The sequence below is a fragment of the Sebastes umbrosus genome, chromosome 6, assembly GCF_015220745.1.
Source record: "Sebastes umbrosus isolate fSebUmb1 chromosome 6, fSebUmb1.pri, whole genome shotgun sequence".
NCBI lineage: Eukaryota > Metazoa > Chordata > Actinopteri > Perciformes > Sebastidae > Sebastes > Sebastes umbrosus.
This window is the reverse complement of record NC_051274.1, coordinates 31,401,025-31,420,741: the sequence shown is the minus strand read 5'-3', so window position 1 is coordinate 31,420,741 and position 19,717 is coordinate 31,401,025. Positions and strand designations below refer to the sequence as shown.

The 19,717-nt window shown below is 41.8% G+C and overlaps 1 long non-coding RNA gene across 1 annotated transcript; it reads left to right on the top strand.

The window, feature by feature from the left end:
- The first annotated feature begins 3,871 nt into the window (after positions 1-3,871).
- LOC119490134 lies at positions 3,872-19,596 on the top strand. Its single transcript, XR_005207337.1, has 3 exons — positions 3,872-4,048; positions 7,400-7,403; positions 19,586-19,596. It is a non-coding gene; the product is annotated as an uncharacterized LOC119490134 (long non-coding RNA).
- The last annotated feature ends 121 nt before the right edge of the window (positions 19,597-19,717 follow it).

Sequence of the window (19,717 nt, the reverse complement as noted above, 5' to 3'; positions counted from 1 at the left end):
CAGGAGGGGAGGTGGATGGGTCCAACAAACACAGGACTTTGAACAAGGAGACCGGTGTTTTGTTTTGTAAGTTACGTTAGTACATTGTGACCTGTTTTCTGTACTTATGTTACGTTGTTTCTGTACCTATTTTACTTAGTTTACATACTTATTTTAAGCCCAATCATGACGTTTTTCCAAAACCTAACTAAGTGGTTTTGTTGCCTAAACCTAACTGCGGACGTCACTGTAGTTTTGTTGCGTTGCATACAAATGAGACGCTAAAATGTGTCCTCATGACACGCGGAATGACCATGTAATGTCGCACTATTTATATGCCTTCCTGTGAGACCAGGTTGATATTCCATACCTCCAGGATGCACTTCCTTATCAAGCCCTTTTCTTTTTTTGGCTGGACTGCAGAGGGTCGGCCCTACAAACGCAAAAGTGCGTCACTGAGTCATGAAGTTGCACGATTGATTAATGAACCCGTCCAGCGTGATGCGTCCGGCTCACGAAACTTGGACCAAGCTGTGAAACTACGCGATCTAGTTCTAAAATGAAGCGAGATTCAGCAGTGGCATCGCCTACTTGGTGGATTGTTTAGACGGAATAACAGAAAGTTTACGATCAGGCTTCCGTGTTGTTTCCTGTTTGAAACGGCGAGCAGAAAACCAGGGACCAATCAGGTGCCTTCCACGATAGGGTACGTCACCACGTGAGCGACCAGCGCGTCCCCTAGTGTCTTCACCGGACCTGGTGGACATGTACCACTGGATTTAACATTATAGACATGACCACTGACTATTTGTATAACAATTCAGCCACAAATTCACAGACTGACCGTACACGGTGCAGACATATACTCAGTTTTGAGTCTTGTTTTGATAAATAAACATCTCCACCAAAGCCCAAATAATATGTTATGACATTCTTTGACTTGTGAAACAGCCTCTGGACATTCTGTGGTCCTCTTCATTGTCAATAGCCTGCAGTTTCAGCTGTCCCTCAGGCCCCATTGTTACTGATATAAGGCCAGGACACTCCAAACACATTGTGTGAGTGAGTGGGAATCTGACAGATGGAGGCTGGATAACCTACTTCAGTCGTTTCTATAGGGCTCAAGGAGCCTGCAGATTAAGCTTTCAGTCAGTCACATCCATATTTATAAGAGCCATATTTTAGATTTATCACGGCATCAGATGTCAAACATGTTTGATTGCATCTGAAACAGAATATAAAATCATGAATTCATGAATGAAAAACGTCTGTATTTGCCACCCATGCTTGGTTCGGATTCCTCCAGATGGGCATCAGGTTGCTCGGAGGAGTGCGGACGCCATGATTCTGATGTTCTTGTTTTTAAGACATTGACCTCCTGACCCCCACAGAAGGTCACCTCTGACATGCCATGGGGAGGGTTCATGCTGTGGGTCAAACTCTCACCTCCTTGGCTTTATTACCTCGGAGGGTTTAGGGAGGGGGCACTGACATGGCTGTCACAGCGAGGCCAATCATTCATCTGTGATCGGCGGGACTCCCATTTTGAGCACTGAAAATGAAAGCCCTGAGGATGGCAGCTGATGAATATAGACATGTTGGACATCGTAAAGTTGTTGCGTTCAAATGTAAATTAAGTAGTAGCAAGAAGAAGTGTGTATACATCACACATCCAACCAGGGGTACTTGTACTCCAGCTACTACAGATGCAGGGGGGTACAAACTAAGATTGTAGAGTAGCTCAACTAATTTGGCAAAACAGAAATTACGATTTTATAAAAAGAAAATGTATATACACATATGGAGTTGTAACACCGGAAAACATATTCATGTGTGTGAAAACTAGCTATAGCCTAGCAGGTGAGCAGAGAAGTCTAAACAGCTAAAATTAGTCGAAAAATGGTTCATAGTTAACTAAAAGTAACAGATAAATAGATGAAACAGTTAACTTAAAGTATTGGATAAATGGTTACCTAAAAGTGCCATACATGGTTGAAATAAAAGTAATGGATAAACCTTAGACTGTATATAAGAAGTGGGCGTAGTCACCGTGACGTTGTCCATTGGTTTGTGGACTGCCGTTTTGAAGCCTCGAGTTCGGCATTTTGGCCGCCGCCATCTAGCCTATGTCGTCTCTGCCACTCCAAGTAGAAAGCTAGTAGTACGAACTTGACCTAAACATTGAGAGCTCGACTGCATGAAAAACACAATTGTATAATGTTCACTTGTGTCATCACTAAGCGTCTTTGAGTCCCTGAAAAGCGTTATATAAGTTGAATTTATTATCACTAGTGTATAATATCCAGTTAACCCTCTGAGACCCGCAAGAGTCTCACCGAGTTTTACAGATATAACTAATCACATGAATTGAAAATGGAAAACCTAAAGAATACATTGGTACCAAATCACAGCATGGCTTTTTCTACGGTGTTCCTCAAGGTCTTGGTGTCTTAATGTGGTATTTTGGAGGGATTATTGATCATTTTCATCAATTCTCCAGTGGTAAAATAATTGTTAACTTTAGCAACAAATCTGTGTAACAAATGCTATCCCCAAAAATTGCTGCAACATTTTATGAGACAAAATAGAGCATGGGGATGACCATCATATACTTCAATCATAATGTTCTAAACACATACACTTTTACAATTGATTTTAATTATTAAATTAATTAATGTTTATTTCTGATTTATGACTAGAACAACTTGACACACAGTGCTGAGCTGCATCTCAAATTAATCTTCAGGTTCTCAGCTTTCAGATGATGTACACCACTTCTATGTGACATCTACTGTTGATCTGCTATCTGCATCTAAAGACCCCCTGTAATCCCTAAGAAATAAAAAAAAATGGTCTTTTGTGGGTCTCAGAGGGTTAAAAAGTTTAAAATTAAAATGAACACATGGAGGATGGTGTCGATACTTGAGTTAAATCTGATAGAGCTGCGGTCCAGTCAGACGAAAAAAGGTTCTCTCTTGACATGCACAAAAAAAGCTTGCATGTGTACACCCACACACCGGATAAAGATATTAACACAGAAGCAGTCAAACACATTGCCCACCCGTTTTAACAACCCCCAAGTTGAGACATGTCTGTGATTAAAATCTGCGTCCCTGTGTGTTTGTGTATATGGGAAAACCTGCTGTCCAGACAGCGGAAGAGAGCAGTCTGCTCCCTCATTACCCTTGAAGGAGGCTCATATGGCGAGTGGGTGATATTAAAGTGGAGGAGGTTTAAAAATGGCTCGGAGCCAGTGTGTGTGTGTGTACTCCGTCGTCTCTGACCGCTGAGAGTGCGGCGCGTTTGGGAGCATGCTGACCTGAAACTTGCCCGGTTTCAACAAACATCCGGCAAATTATATGATAACAAATCATATCTGATTACAGGACAAACCAGTTAAAAAAAGGAGGCTCATCACTTGAAATATTAACTCATTGAACCTCTTTTTATGTAAGCGTTAAATGTTGCTTTCCCCAGATTTAAAGCAGAAGTATTCCCCTCTGTGTGAGTTCAGTTGCGTCTAATGATGAACATTAGACCACTGTCTGATCCCCTCGTGTGATATTAATTTGACCTCTGGCCTGAGGTCAGTCATAAACACACTTTAATCTGTTGAGTAAATCACACAGACGTATCGGGGTCTCTGCTGTCGGCTCGGGTCCCATTACAGTGTCTCTATCCGGCTCCCTCGCTGCTCATAATTATGTTGTTAGCCTGCCATTAACCTAGATCAGTGATTATTAATTGAACGGGTCAGCACCGCAGACGGGGAAGCAATTGAAATAACCGCGGTCAAACTCAGTTCATGATTCCCCCTCGCCCGATGACAAAAGCTAGAGCAACCGGAAACGACTTTGTCCCTGTTCAGACCTGGTATTAACATGTATTAAATACGACTATTCTCTCCTGGCATTAAAATGCATCTCCACATGCGTCCTGAGTGACCACTTGTGATCCGATCTCACTTCCCCGCCCTATATGCTAATAAACACGCAGTAAACACTGTCTAATACAGCAGACGTTGTGACGTAATATTACATGAATGTCAGTAGTAATATCCTACATATTCGTGTATTCTGGTACATTGTATAAACATCAAAATATAAAGTTATTGTACCGGCGGTCCCCGGGGACCTTCGTGCTGCCTGCAACGCCGCCTTTGCCAGGCAACAGTTGGTACAGAGCTCCAGAGTACCGGGGATGAGAGAAAGCGAGCAGGTGGGCGGGTGTCAGCTCAGCGCAAAGCGCCAGATCAAAAACGTCGACACATCTCCGATAGTATGATAATAATGCACTTCCTGTCTGATAGTCTGTAGATTATGTATGTATATAATAAAATACAGTTGTACTGACAGAATAAAGTAGAGCACAGAGGCTGTTTCCATGCCGCGAGGCGTCTGTCTGTCTATTCACATGAGGAGCGCATAGACCCCGCGGATCCCAGCGGGACGTCAGATGAGTAGGCGGTCCTTAATGTGGCCCAGGACGCATTTGCGTACACACTGCTAAAAGAATGTGTCCATATGTGGCTCAGACCACCTCTGAATGGGGTCTGAAAGATCCGATCTCAATGCGTCTTGAGTGCATTCACACCTGTACTTAGAGCTGTCCAATGTGATCCGATCACTGAGGACGCATGTTAATACCAGGTCTGAACAGGGCCTTTGAGCGTTGATAAAACAGGTAGACATTACTCCTCTATATCTTTACATAGACAATAGATGTTTGCTGCTATATTAATGCTCTGAATGTCGTATAGAGAAGCTTTAAGAAAGCTTATCAGAATTAAGACATCAGAGCTGCAAGATGCTCAGGAAGGTGGAAAGCTGCTCCTAATGCATCCATTAGGTTAAGTGTGTTGATTCATTATAGATTTTGTTGAGCTCGGCCTTTTCCTCACAAAAAAGTCTGACACTTGTCCAAGTTAGAGAGCTCGTGATGCACTCACTGATTACACCGGGTGTCTAAATGGAGCATTTCATTGATCTTGATTGATTGAATTTTATTTGATAATTAAATAATGCACTATAACTCTGCTCAACATACACACAACAAAGAACACCTGATAAGGATATACACAATCAAAGGCGGAGTGGCTTGGCTTTAATATTTAAGCTCTCTTCATAATATAACTCATATTAATATTAATAATATTACTTGGGGTCCTCAGAGACTTTGTTTCCTGCATTCTGGTGACTTTTAAAGAATGAAAATAACAAAATAATAAATAATAAGTAGTAGTAAGCTGCGTCGAGAAAAGCCCAACTCGGGCGCTGCACGCTGTGATGTGCGGCGAGCGCAGCTCAAACTGCGTTGTGTCGGTCGTGAGCAGCTCTCTTCGGCCAGGAAACGACATAGGTGTAGCTCTACAGAGCGACTTTCTTGACTTGCAAAATTATCTTTTAAAGGGACTCTATGTAAGAATCAGAAATGTCTTGTTAACAGCGACTCCTGTGGCCGTTAAGTCAACGAAAGTCAGCGTCCTGTTGCTCGCACTCGCGCTTGTGCTCACTCTACATAGACGTGAACGAGCATCGCTCAAAACAGTGAGGCAACACACGTCAGCTAAAACCACAATATCACTCTATATTTCAGCTGCTTGGCAGTAATGTTAGCTGACCAGACAAAGGTCTCTCCATGAATCAATGCTGATCCTAGTGTTGGCTTTTCCTGCTTCAGCCTCCCGACCGCGGCCGGAGGGAACAGGGGAGACACTGGAGTTTTGGTCGGAGACGATAACGTTTCTCTCTGCGGAGCCCCGTCACTTCACAAGACACGGAAAACCTCTGTTGGTCTGGAGGAGCTGCAGCATTTATTTCTGCACAAACGTCCACTGTACATTCACTAGATATTCTCAGAGCTAAACTAACTCTTCTGCAGTGTGTAGTGAGCGCGTATGCACGTGAGGTGGAGCGAAACAGCGAGAACGCGCGCGGTGTGTGAGTGAAGGCAAGCAGGCAGATGAGCAGAGTACAGCAGAGACTCCGGCCCTGGAGACCGCGGCCAACACTGTTTAACAGACGGGCTTCACTAGATACTATAACTGAGGTTTTGGTGCGTCCGTGTAGTTTGTGTTGGAGTCTGAGTCTGAACAGCGTAGCCACATGCGAGCGCGCATGGGACACCGACCCGGATTGATTTATACGTGTAAGAAGTTACAAACAGTCCCTTTAAATTGACAAACATCATATGTGTGATTCATGGCGCAATTCAAACAGGATCAAAAAAACTATTTGTCTCTTGTCGTTGACTACCGTTCATATTTTTCCGAAATAAGGTCCCATGGTGGTCCACCAGAAGGGGCGGGACTTTGCCTCTCTTTAGCATCCAAACAAACACAAACTTGGCACTGGTAAATGGCGCTTATAATCAATATTTTTATTAAAACATGCATGCGCTGTAATCGGCCGTGTTGGGACGGCTGAAAAGAAACTAGTTAGCTACGCTTGGGTCTTTAACACGGTGGTCGAGTGGCTGCTCCAAGCCCAGCACGTCGTTGGTCGACGAGAGTCCGACTCTAGGTGCCATACATCTTCCCTGCCAAAATGTTTAAAATCATTAATTCACAATCATAATAATTTTTTATTAATAATTTTGTGCACCTTTCTAAAAGCTCTGTGGATGAATATTTTTTTGAATATTCTTCTACATAAAAATGTTTTCGATAAAGATACCTATAAATAAGGTCTCCATCAGTATGTACGCGCTGACTACCACAGTGTTTGTTTAATATAATGCATGTGTAAGCACACTACACTATGTATTATTCAGCAATTACAGTACATCGCTGGCACATGGAGCTCAGAAGTAATTATGTATATACAGTATAGTATGAGTGCATTTATAAAGCAGGATGGAAGTTTTGCATGAATAAATCCCATGGTGCATCGGTGCCGGCATCCCCTGTGACCTCACGTGATGAAGAAGCAGGAGATTTTAGCTGCATGCTAACGGAGGATTAAGGTATTATTAAGTTAAAAGACCTCGGTCTCTCTCTCCCTCTCCCTCTCTCTCTCTCTCCCTCTCTCTCTCTCTATCTCCCTCTCTCTCTCTCTCTCTCTCCCTCTCTCTCTCCACATGACCTTTTAATTATTGATTTTCAACTCGCTGGGCCTCATCTCTCCTCTCATCTCTCTCCTCACTGCCACTCCCCGTCTTTTTTATCTTTCTGCCTCTTTTTCCTCCAACACAAAATCACTCCCAACAGCTGCACACACACACACACACACACACACACACACACTATACATTTATGAACACGCACACACATCTTCTCGTCTTTTTTCCCCTTACTTGCTTATCCTTCCCGTTTCTCCCTGACTTGTCTCCATATTAAAATGCTGGCCGCTAGCTGCAGTGTCAGCATGGGGTGGGGGGGATAGGGAAGGTAATTCATACCCGGCTGTCACCCAGGCTGGAGGTGAGTGAGCACACCTCCTCCCTGAGGAGACGAACAGAAATGAGCCCAGAGGCATCAATAATCCAGCGCCTCTTCCTGCACTAACGACCGCCTCACATAGGCTCATTAAACACCGCACGCTACTCGTGCTTCCATATTTGTACAGTTGGGAGCCCAGATTGAGATGAATGGGAACGTCTCCCTTATAAAGAGCCCCCCTGCAATTATAGGTGTGAATGAATAATATCATTTGGTCAAGACTGCGTATTTCACCGTGGAGATAATGCAACAGCCCTCCTGATGAGATGCGGTTCCTGCTGTCAGTTTGTGAAAAAGCCCCCCAACGTGTTTACACCCACGAGAGGTGTTTGGGTATATTTTCCATAGAGCAGCAGCCCGGCCCTGTGGGATGCTACTGTAAATAGGCTGTCACTGGGGCTCTGTTAGGAAACCAATGAGCAACCACACACACACACACACACACACACACACAGACACACACACACACAGAAAAATACAGCTACACTCCCAGTGACAAGTGACCAAGTGACTCTCTCAAAAACCTCTTTAGGGACTCAGAAAAATAAACTATATTTTGGCTTGCCGGCTTAAGTTTTTTTTGTTTTTTTAAATTCTTAAAGTGTAAAATGTTTATATAAACCTCAAATCTGTAATTGTTTTTCAACCCTCAGAGGAGCTTGCAACTGTAATTAAAAACATCAAAATTGGAGTGAAAAGGTTTAACACCATTTCACAGTGACAACATGTTGATGCACAAAAGGAAATACATAACCAGACAATATCCGACATAACTTTGCAATCCATTCAGAGTGAAATACCAAATACGGAAGTGTGCATGTAGTGCGAGCCCAAACGCGAGCAACAGGACGCTGACTATCGTTGACTCAACGCTCACAGGTGTCCCTGTTAACAAGCAATTCCTGAGGCTCACATCTTGCCCCTTTAACCTCTAACCCCTGATTTAAGCCTTACAAAAATTAATTATAACCTTAACCCTAAAAAAAGAGGCGTTGAGAGAGGAGGTCGAGTACAATGCCCTCACTTTGGCAGATTCATATACAAACTAACAAGCGTTCATGCCTGCTGCCAGGCCGCCGCCAGGACACTGACACAGTTCAAAATAGTCATTTACGTACAACGACACCCCCCAAAATGGCTCCCAGCTCCTCTGCGTCGCCCTCAGGTTAATTCTGTCCAGGGTATTCTAGGAATCCGTCTCAGGATAAGATAATCCAGGGACAGCTGCTCTCTAATTTTAAGTGTAGGGCCCGTGGATACGGGTGTCATGGAGAGAGCTGGGAGCCGGTGCATGTTTAAAAAAAAAAAAGAAGCTGCATGTTGCACGTGCATGGGCAGAATCTCATTTCACATTATTCTCAGGGGGCGCCCCCAGAGGAGGTCAGGACCTGATCTCAGGGCGGAGGGTTGAACCGACAGTGAACTCATGATTCACTGCCAGAATTTCCATCCATTGTTGCCATGGCAACGGCACCTGCAGACAGATGAAAGCGCCCGCAGTGACACCTCAGAACCGCCTCCTCTTGTGTTTGTGAGAGCATGATTGAAGGGTGTGTGTATGTGTGTGTGTGTGTGTGTGTGTGTGTGTGTGAGAGAAAATTAGAAAATACATACAGGTTATACAGTATGTCAATAAAGAAATACTTGTATATAATCAGCTGGTAAAAACAGTCATCAGTCACTAATATCTGCATCATCATCATCTGATGATACCAGGTGCTGCTGGTTAGAGCTGCTGCTGTGTCATTCATCAATTACCCTGTTGCATAAGGATCCAGCGGGTTCATCATCAGCGTATTGATGCTCTGAAATGCTTTGGCAGTGCTGGCTCTCCTCCGTTCATGCCAATAAAGCTTTCGGGGATTGGTATTGGCATATGCATTTGCAGATTCTTACATGGAGCTCATAGAGGGCGTCACAATGAGCAGCTCCAGAGGTGTGCAGGCCCCCGTGTTCCCCGTGTCAGTCCTGTCTAAAGATGCTAACTTTGATATCCAGAGCATTAATATAGCAGCAAACAACTGTTTGCTATGTAAAGATATAGAGGAGTAATGTCTACCTGAGTAGAGAATGAAGTCTCCCTTTGTGTGTGTTGTAATCAGAGCTTCTCCGTGCTTTGTTGACATAGCCGGGCCGGTGTGCAAGATTAAGTGGTGTTTAAAAATAATCTAGTAGTGAGACAGGTCTCAAATCAACAAGAACATTTTGTAAAGGATTTACTGAGTGTTTTGAACAAGCATCGACACCGACCACCTACTTTACTCTTGTCCTCGCTGCAAGCATCCTGAGATCAGCATCTTTCAAAAGATACCGACACATGAATGTGATATAAAGAGAGATGAAGCGATCAAAATGTTTATTTTTATTTCCTGTTTAGTCGACAATGGGTCCTGAAAGGACACTCTTACGACACGGGTATATATCACCAGTTAATTCAAACACCAGTTAATCTTGCACACCGGCCGCTTTGTGCTTTCATATGATGGTTACAGCTGATAACGCCGTCCTGACTGACGGCATCATCGTGGAAGCGTAGCACCCATCCTTCGGTTCCCCCCTCAGGTAAACACTACTAGCTCTGTCAGCACTTTCGCCATTGTTTGCACTGTTAGCTAGCAGCCACCAGCTCACCATCATCATGTTGAGAGCCGTTGAGAGCCGATAAAAATGCACCCAATCCCGTATTTAGCACAAGAAATGGTAGTGTGCGTTTGCAGGAGGTTGACACACAACACTTGTGAAATGTTATTGATGCTATTTGACAGAGCGGCTGTAGTTTTTGGTGTTGTCCTTATTGGATTGCTTTAATTTATAGGCTAGATGTGTTCCTGTTATTTTGTCCATCCTCTGCATGTGTCGTAGGATAGAGAGGAGGCGGTAGCCATAGCTACAGACAGTCGCAGTGACAGCATCCCCACAGATTTCTCTCTCTCTTTATTAATGGATTTCTCTCGTTAATTACTCGCCATCTGGAAAGAAGAGCTTGTTTGTGGTCTCATGAGATACAAAAAAACAAAAACATCTCAATGTGATGTGGCATCTTAAGGTGTAATTTTCCTTTAATCTATTTGCTGGTGCTGCAGACACCAACATGGTAATGAGGCTGGAGGGAAATCCAGTCAGTGTTGATTCAGACATAATCATGATTTCAGTTTTGGCTAATTCCACTAATAACTCCTTCCTTCAGATGGGTTCGACCCCCCCGGGGCTGAACAAGGTTAGTAATACTCCCTCAGCAGTCAGCAGCGTCTGCACAGTGAGCCAATAGTGGGAGCAGGCATTAGGTTCCTATAGGCTACCAACAGACCGTAGTGGTGGTGTGATGGATGTCCACTCTGCCAACTCCCCGCCGAGAACGCTGAGTCATTCTACGCATTCCCAGCATTCAGCGGGATGCTGCGCCGGCTTCACTGCTCCCAATTATTTATCTGGGGTCAAAGTCCACAAATAGCTCAGCGAGTCACAGTGTGCTTTATCCTGCTTTCGATTTGATGCTTCATCGTGTGCGAGGCTCTTAAATCGACAGATCATCCCAACATGTTAGAATACTAGTCACACAAACACACTAAGATTTATCTGCCTCTGAAAACATATCTATCGGTTTACAGACTCCATCATGTGCTGAAAAGAAAACAGAGTAATAAATACAGCTTTGAACTTTAAGAGCTCGGAGTCTGTTTCATTAATCAATGCCAGGGCTGCTGCTGCTGCTGCTGCTGGCTGTGCATCTTCCCCTCCCCGACCTCCTCGGGGAGGAATTTTATCACATTCCTCCTGCGTCGGGTGAATTAAAATGAGAAAGGAAGTTTGGAGAATTTTATCAGGTGGCTTTAATCTCAACTCACTCACTGTCGCTCAAATAAAGCTGGAAGAAAAGAAGCTTTCAGTGATGGAAAAGGACACAACTTCCCTAAAAATGACACATCAGACAAAGACGCTGAATTATTATTGTGGATTCCTCTCGTTGCAGTTGGCTTCGGCACTTGTGTTATTGTTGTAGTTGGATCTTCTCTGTCTATAAGTATATTCTGCTCCCGCAGCAGCAACAGCAGTCACTCATGCTTATTTCAGTCGACATGATGCATACTTCAGGCCTGATGGCACAGCCAGAGTCTGTTTGTTATGACAGCCAGTTACAGGCCTGTCTAGTTACTGTTAGGCCTGAGCTGGAACGTGTGCATATATTAATAAATATTTATTACATTTATAACATTTGGTGAGCTTATATTTGCACAAAGAGTAGATTTGTGATGTCCAGAACACGCGGATAAGCCTTTTCAGCACCTATAGGAGCTTTAAAGGTGCTCAATACGACATCCAGAGCATTAATATAGCAGCAAATAACTATTTGCTATGTAAAGATATATAGAGGAGTAATGTCTACCTGAGCAGAGAAGGAAGTCACTCTCCCTCTCTGTGTGTTGTAATCAGAACGTTGCCTTTGTTTTTAACTGTTAGCACTGTTAGCTACGATCCGCTGGCTCAGCTGTCACCATGTTGAGAGCTGTGCGGAGGCAATGAAATGCTCCCAATGTCGCATTTAGCACCTTTAAGATGAAAAATATAACAATTACAAATTTTTAGGGCTGTCAAAGTTTAGCGCAAATTCGTTTTAACGCCATTAATTTCTTTAACGCATTAACGCAACTGATCTTTCATTCTGGCTTGTCGCGATGGAGGCTAAATAACGCTCCAAACGTACGCTAAATTTTGGCGAGGAAAAACTGTCATGACCATTTCCAAAGGGTTCCCTTGACCTCTGACCTCAAGATATGTGAATGTAAATGGGTTCTATGGGTACCCACGAGTCTCCCCTTTACAGACATGCCCACTTTATGATAATCACATGCAGTTTGGGGTAAGTCATAGTCAAGTCAGCACACTGACACACTGACAGCTGTTGTTGCCTGTTGGGCTGCAGTTTGCCATGTTATGATTTGAGCATATTCTTTTTATGCTAAATGCAGTACCTGTGAGGGTTTCTGGACAATATCTGTCATTGTTTTGTGTTGTTAATTGATTTCTAATAATAAATATATACATACATTTGCATAAAGCAGCATATTTGTCGACTCCCATGTTGATAAGAGGATTAAATACTTGACAAATCTTCCTTTAAGGTACATTCTGAACAGATAGAAAATGAGCGATTAATTATGAACAATCATGCGATTAATCGCTATTAAATATTTTAATCGATTGACAGCCCTAGAAATTTTCAAATATCTCAAGAGTCAAATGTTGGACACATGCAATATGTCTTCACCAACAAAAGACAGAAATGCTTTTGAATTCTTCCCACAATGCTCTCCTCTTCTTCATGTGTCATATGCAAAAACCAGAGATGACATCTCCATACATTTTGCCTACACACTGTATCACATACCTACAGGAAATGAGCCTCACACAGTGAATTGGAGTGGGAATCCTGGAGGTGGACAGGTATGTTGATCCTGAGAGTATATACTGTATTGTGGAAATAAGCTTCTGTCAAAGAAATATCACAGCTAGAAAGAGCTCGAGCAGATGGCTGGAGTCCGTATACGCCTTCAGGGGAGCAGCGTGCCATAACAGTCAGGAGGGAAACAGAGCGGAAGCTGTAAAAAAGCTTTGCTGCAACAAGTCTCTTATGGCCGGTGGTTGATGGGTTTGAAATGGGATGTTTTTAATCACAAAGTGAGATGTAACACAGGTGGTCCACAGGAGCTCACTGACCCCACAGCAGCTAAACCAACATATGGTCCACATTCAGAGCGACCAGGTGCAGGAGGAGGAATTGAAAAAGTGCTTCTCATAAGTAGGTTTCAATGCAACAAGTACCAAAACTTGGGTGGCAAAATGCAGCACTGTGTGGGCAGCATCAAAAGGAGTTTCAAACCCAGTGCATTGCCAAAATATGGAAAGTGTTTGTGGTTGAAACAGATAGAAATATTAGTGAGAATTCCTCCCTCTAAATATACAGTGAGAAGGCCATTTCTTCTTGTTGACCTCTTGACCTCCACTGACCTGCCAGGGTCAACCGGAACAATCTCACGCTGTGCAGCCAAACACTATTCACACTCACACAGCCTTAATTTGAATTCTAGTGGAGATCCCAGAGTTTCCAAAGACACCAAAACATGTCAGGTTGACTTTTGAGGAAATGTGTTCAAAATCACATTTAGAATATTTAAATTTGATGGAATGGTGCTGCCAAAAAAACAAAACAACACAACACATGAAAACCTGTATTGGTTTTAATGTGTCAGTGCAAACATATAACTTCAATTAAAAGCTGAACAAGTTGATACAGAATATAACCTACATGATAGAGTCTGACAGCGAGCAACCTTTAAAGGGACTGTTTGTAACTTCTTACACGCATAAATCAATCCGGGTCGATGTCCCAATGCACGCTCGCATGTGGCTACGCTGTTCAGACTCAGACTCCAACACAAACTACACGGAAGCACCAAAACCGCAAAGTTATATCTAGTGATGCCCGTCTGTTAAACAGTGTTGGCCGCGGTCGTAGTACGCGGGGGAGACCGCAGCTTTGGTCTCCAGGACCAGAGTCTCTGCTCCTTTGCCTGCTTTCACTCAACTCGCTCCACTCTCACGTGCATGCACACTGCAGAAGACTTCGTAGCTCTGAGAATATCTAGAGAGAGTTTGTAATAAGATAAAAACAAGACTGAAACACAAAGTGCAGCTGTGGTTGATGGGAATATCTATAGTTTTGCAGGTGTTAGTCATAAACCAAAGTGTTGGATTGAAAAATGTGTTTAATGTGTTTGCATTTAAGACACCCCATCGCTGTATAACTGAGGCCAACTGCCGAGCTTTGTCTTTAATTAGTGTGTGGTAGCCTACAGTGTTAATGAGCTAGCATGAGGCTATAAGCTAAACTATACAGGATCTGGGGCTATAATCACTCATCTGTCAATAGACTTCTGTATTTTCTTTATAAATTCCTGTATATAACTGTTATATTGTGCACAAGCAGAAGACAGTAACGATCAGAGACGGATACAAATAAACAGAACGGGCTGAGCGTCTGAGGGAGACGGCTTTAGATGCTGCCAGTTGAATGAACTGAGAGTAAATCTCATATATATACAGTCTAGTCATGAGGTTTAAGGGTGGTGTCTGTCTGCAGAGCTTTGTGTGTGTTGCTGTGAGTGATTGTGCAGCGCTGCATTACTCCACAGCATGTGTGCCCTTTCTCTCCCTCCCTCTTCTCTGGATCCCTGCCGGCTTTTTTGTTTAATAAATGTTGAGTCATAAGGTGGGAGGAAGAGTCACCTCCTTCGCTCCTGCAGCTGCCGCACGCTTTGAAGATGAAAGGTGGAGCTGATCACATTCATTTTGGGCTGGAAACTTTTATCCTTCCTCTCAAATTTATGGGGGGGGAGTTATATTTTTTAGCGCCGGGCCGGGTTAGGAGAGAGTCATGTGGCTTCAAACTTTCTTTCTAAAATAAAGGCCTCCCTTCCAATTATGTTGATTTTTAGAAATACTGAGGTCGGCAGTCCATCAGTAGATATCCTACCTGAAATAAAGTATGAAAATGTTTTAATTATTACAGTTATATTTAAATAATTTTTTCTGCAAACATGAGGAAAATCTTGTGAAAATCATGCATCTCTAAGACAGGGGTCAGCAACCTTTACTATCAAAAGAGCTATTTTAGGCAAAAAAAAAAAAAAATGTCTGGAGCCGCAAAACATTGAGCATTGTGATGAAGGTAACACAGCTTATAGTCTATCGTCTATAGTATACTGTATAAGTCTAATGCAGTGAGGGCCAAAGAGCAAATGTACTACAGAGTATTACGGTCACATTGAGGGAAATAAATAGGAGATTTCCACAATAAAGTCAGAATTTTATGAGAAAAAACTTTGTAATATTACGAGAATAAAGTCATAACTTAACATGAAAGAAAAAAAATAATACGTAAAATTACTACTTTATAATATTATTACTTTATTCTCATGATACTCCGACTTTTTTCTCATAAACCTTTGACTTTATTTTCATAATATTACGACTTTATTCTCGTCATATTATGACTTTATTCTCGAAATCTCAGGTTTATTTATTTTCCCTCAATGTGGCCCTAATACTCTGTTGTACCATCGTACATTAGACCTACAACAATGATAAATAAAAATGAAAATGATAACAAAAAACAGTTATTCATTTCCATTTTAAAAAATCCACAGGGAGCCACTGGAGAGGAGCTAAAGAGCCACAGGTTGCAGACCCCTGCACTAAGAAAAACGTTTTTCATTAGCTTAGAAAGACAGTCCTATTTTCAGCTTTTTGTCAATGCATTTACCACATAATGCAGTAGGTTTTAAATTTAGCCTAAGAAATAAAAGAGAAAAAAAAATTAAAAATCACCAAATTTGGAGATACATATTATTATTACTACTTAACTCCTTCTATAGAGCTATTCTCTTCTGAATTGGCAAATTTTTTCTGTCCCTAAATGATAAGTTTTTGACAATGAATCTCCAATAAGTGTATAATTTCCTTCCAGTCATGTTTACACGAGTGCTGCATGTTAAGCACATCGAAGAGACAAACTACCTGGTTCCATACGCTCTTGCAAACAGAAGGGAAAAAACCTGAATAAATGAGCGGAGAGAAAAATTTTGTTGGATTTTATAAATATGAATGATGCATAAACTGAGTGAGTTGGCTATATACAGACAAAACATTTAAATTAAAGCCTCGGAGATGAGAAAAAAAACACCCTTAATCAGGATAAAGTTTAAGGTTGGAGCTTTTTTCTTTTATTTTGGGTACAATTTGTGTTTTGTTTGGCATGACAATGAAATAAAAGTAACTTCTGGCAGCTCCTTTAAGACCCATCTGCAGAGGGATAGACTGGTTTATCTTCACTGAGACATCAGAGATCACGGAGGACTTACTGTACTGTTTGTTTTCTAACTGCTGTGCGACGTGCTGCTCTCATTATTCCTGTCAGATTGTATGTGTGAATTGTTTCAGATGGCTTAACAGCAGCTTACGTGCTCTTTTTGTGCATTCAGCTTTGGTCTTCACTTGTATTATATGATCGCTTTCTTTTTTGTTTGTTTGGGTTTCATTTAATCAACATTTCAGGGGAATTGGAGACTGTAAATTGCTTTTATTTAGACTCCATCCCTCATGACCCACAATTTAAAGTGGCTAAAAGCAATAAATGAATAAGTTATTTTCCTTCTATTTCAATTTTTTCAAATTGAATTTTATAGTATCACAATATCCTCAAACCACTCAGAATAATCAGAATAATCACTTCTCTGTAATTCATCCATATTATACCCAAATATATCTAAACTCCATCCATAATTATGGAATACCCTACCAAAAGGTATAAGACATGTAGGCTCTGTGAACATTTTTAAACAAATTTATTTAATCTATCTTATAATTAATGTCATTCTAATTTATATTAATTAATTTTATATTAATATACTATATTAATAATGTTTATTTTATAAAATATTTTTTAAATTTAATATTTTTCATTAATTCTCTCTCTCTTTTTTATTATTCTTAATGGTCTCTGTTCTTAATTTCACTTATATATTTTAGCATCTACTGTCCTTTTATTGCTTAATTTTTTTAAAGAGGGTGGGTGCTTCGCTTCGGCCGCGAGGTAGCCAGTGGGGCACGCTCACGTGTACGAACATGCACTGAAATGAACGCGCGGCTGGCCTGGCGACGTCAACAAAGGACTGAGAAGCTCTGATTACAACACACACAGAGGGAGGGAAACTTCATTCTCTGCTCAGGTAGACATTACTCCTCTGTATCTTTACATAGCAAACAGTAGTTTGCTGCTATATTAATGCTCTGGTTATCACATATAGAACCTTTAATTCAAGCATACACTGTTCTCTGTAAAGGAGCTTTTTATTGTCACCTTTCCAGCCGACATGAGTCAGTGTTTGATACTAAAAAGATATAATTTGGATGAAGAACCACTTAAAGTTTCATTCACACTGAGTACATGTTAAACAGCAAAACATGACTTCCCAAAACACTTATTAAAAGTGAACATAAGTCACCCTGTTCTTAAACAGCTGTCGCCAGTCAGCACTCAAAGCAACTACAGTATGCTCTCCAGGCACACACACACACACACACACACACACACACACACACACACTGTTGCATAACGTGATGTGATAGTGGTGGTGGTGGCAGCTATCAGCTGGCTGCTGCTGTGTGCCGAGCTCTGGGTCTGATCTGTCTGACATCAGATAAACACGACGTCCAGGCTCACGTGTACAGAGAGAGCGAGAGAGAGAGAGAGAGAGAGAGAGGGAGCTTATGTGGAGGGAAGGAGGGATGTGCTGCCATCACATGCTGCCCTTAAATCTACATGTCAGCCAGCAGAAGACAATGTAATGATGACCGGACACCATCGTTGCTCCATATGTCTTATACAACGGAGTATTGAGGTCACATTGAGGAAAGAAAATAAATCAGAGATTATGAGAATAAAGTCATAAATTTAAGAGAAAAAAGTCATAATATTACAAGAATAAAGTCACAAGTTTAAGAGAATAAAGTCATAATATTATGAGAATAAAGTCATATTACGACTTTTTTTCTCGTAATAGTATGACTTTATTCTCGAAATCTCTGATGTTTTTTTCCCTCAAAGTGGCCCTAATACTGCGTCGTAGTCTTAGACGTTTGAGTTAAAATAAAAATGTTAACAAGCTCAGCATATCTTTCAACATGTTGAAAAGCCTGTGTTTTGTGACAAGGAACACAATTTCAACTAAACGAAGCTTCGATACATAGTCGTCATAACATTACAAGGGTTAGTTTGAATACTAAGCAGCAGCAACTTGTTCTGGTGAGAAACAGAAGTTCTACTGTCAGTAAATGACAGCTACATTGTAAAGTGCTGCATGAAAATTGAAAAATGTGCCAACAGCTGGCGTGTTATTCCCAGAACGAGCTGCCTCTAAATTGCATGATTTTTTATGCATCTGTGAGAAGAAGGCATGGGAACGGTGAACAGATGTTCATCATTAGCACAGGAGAAACATGGAGGCCTGTGTCCCAACGTGATGACCAGACAGCAATTTAAACATCTGCCTCAACACCTGACAGGAAAATGCACACGAGGCTTTGGGTGGTTACTGGTAGTTAACGAGGTAAACGGTGTGTTTTTACATGACGAGCAGATTTACAGTATCATCACTGCTGTTACAGTCTTTGTGCAGCTGAAAGGACAAGAATATTGTTTTTTAACGTAACGTGCGAGAACTAACATGTTAATATGATAATTACATGACAGAAAAATTATTAAACCTCTTTTTTAAAAAAATTCAAAATATTGATTTAGCAACGCCCCTCAAGGTCCTCTTACTCGCTTAATCTGGAGCTTTTGACCTAAACAGCAAAATTTAAATTTGTAAGCTCAGAACAAGCAAGTAAGAGGGCCTTGAGCTGCAGAATAATGGAAAGTTTGAACTTTTACAGTTAAAGGTGCTAAATGAGAGATTGGGAGCATTTCTATTGCCTCCGTATGGCTCTCAACATGGCGACGGCTGAGCCGGCAGCTCGTAACGGTTAACGGTGCTAACAGTGAAAACTATAGCAACAGTGCTGACAGAGCTAACAGTGTTAACCTGAAGAGTGGGCGCTACACTTCCGTCTATTTGTGCACTTGCGGCCGGCCCGGCTATGTCAACAAAGCACGGAGAAGCTCTGATTACAACACACAGAGGGAGAGTGCCTTCATTCTCTGCTCAGGTAGACATTACTCTATATCTTTACTTAGACAATAGTTGTTTGCTGCTATATTAATGCTCTGGATGTCGAATAGTGCATAGGTTCTCAAACTTTTGAAACTTGAGGCCCACTTCTGATCAGACAAACTGAGCTATAAACGTGCTGTCAGCTGTAATGACCCACATAAAAATGTAGCTTAGCCTCACCCATCACTGCCTTTTACTGGAGCAGGGTTTGTCTCCAACATCACTTTTTCGCTTAAAAAAACACTCTAATTTGTGTCACTGCAGTGTTAGCTATATGTCTGTAAAGGGGAGACTTGTGGGTACCCATAGAACCCATTTACATTCACATATCTTGAGGTCAGAGGTCAACGGACCCCTTTGAAAATGGCCATTCCAATTTTTCCTCGCCAAAATTTAGTGTTAATTTGGAGCCTTATTTAGCGTTCTTCATGACAAGCTAGCATGACATGGTTGGTACCGATGGATTCCAATGTTTTCCTAGTTACATGTGATACCAGTATCTTCACTCTAGCTTTAAAACTGAGCCCGC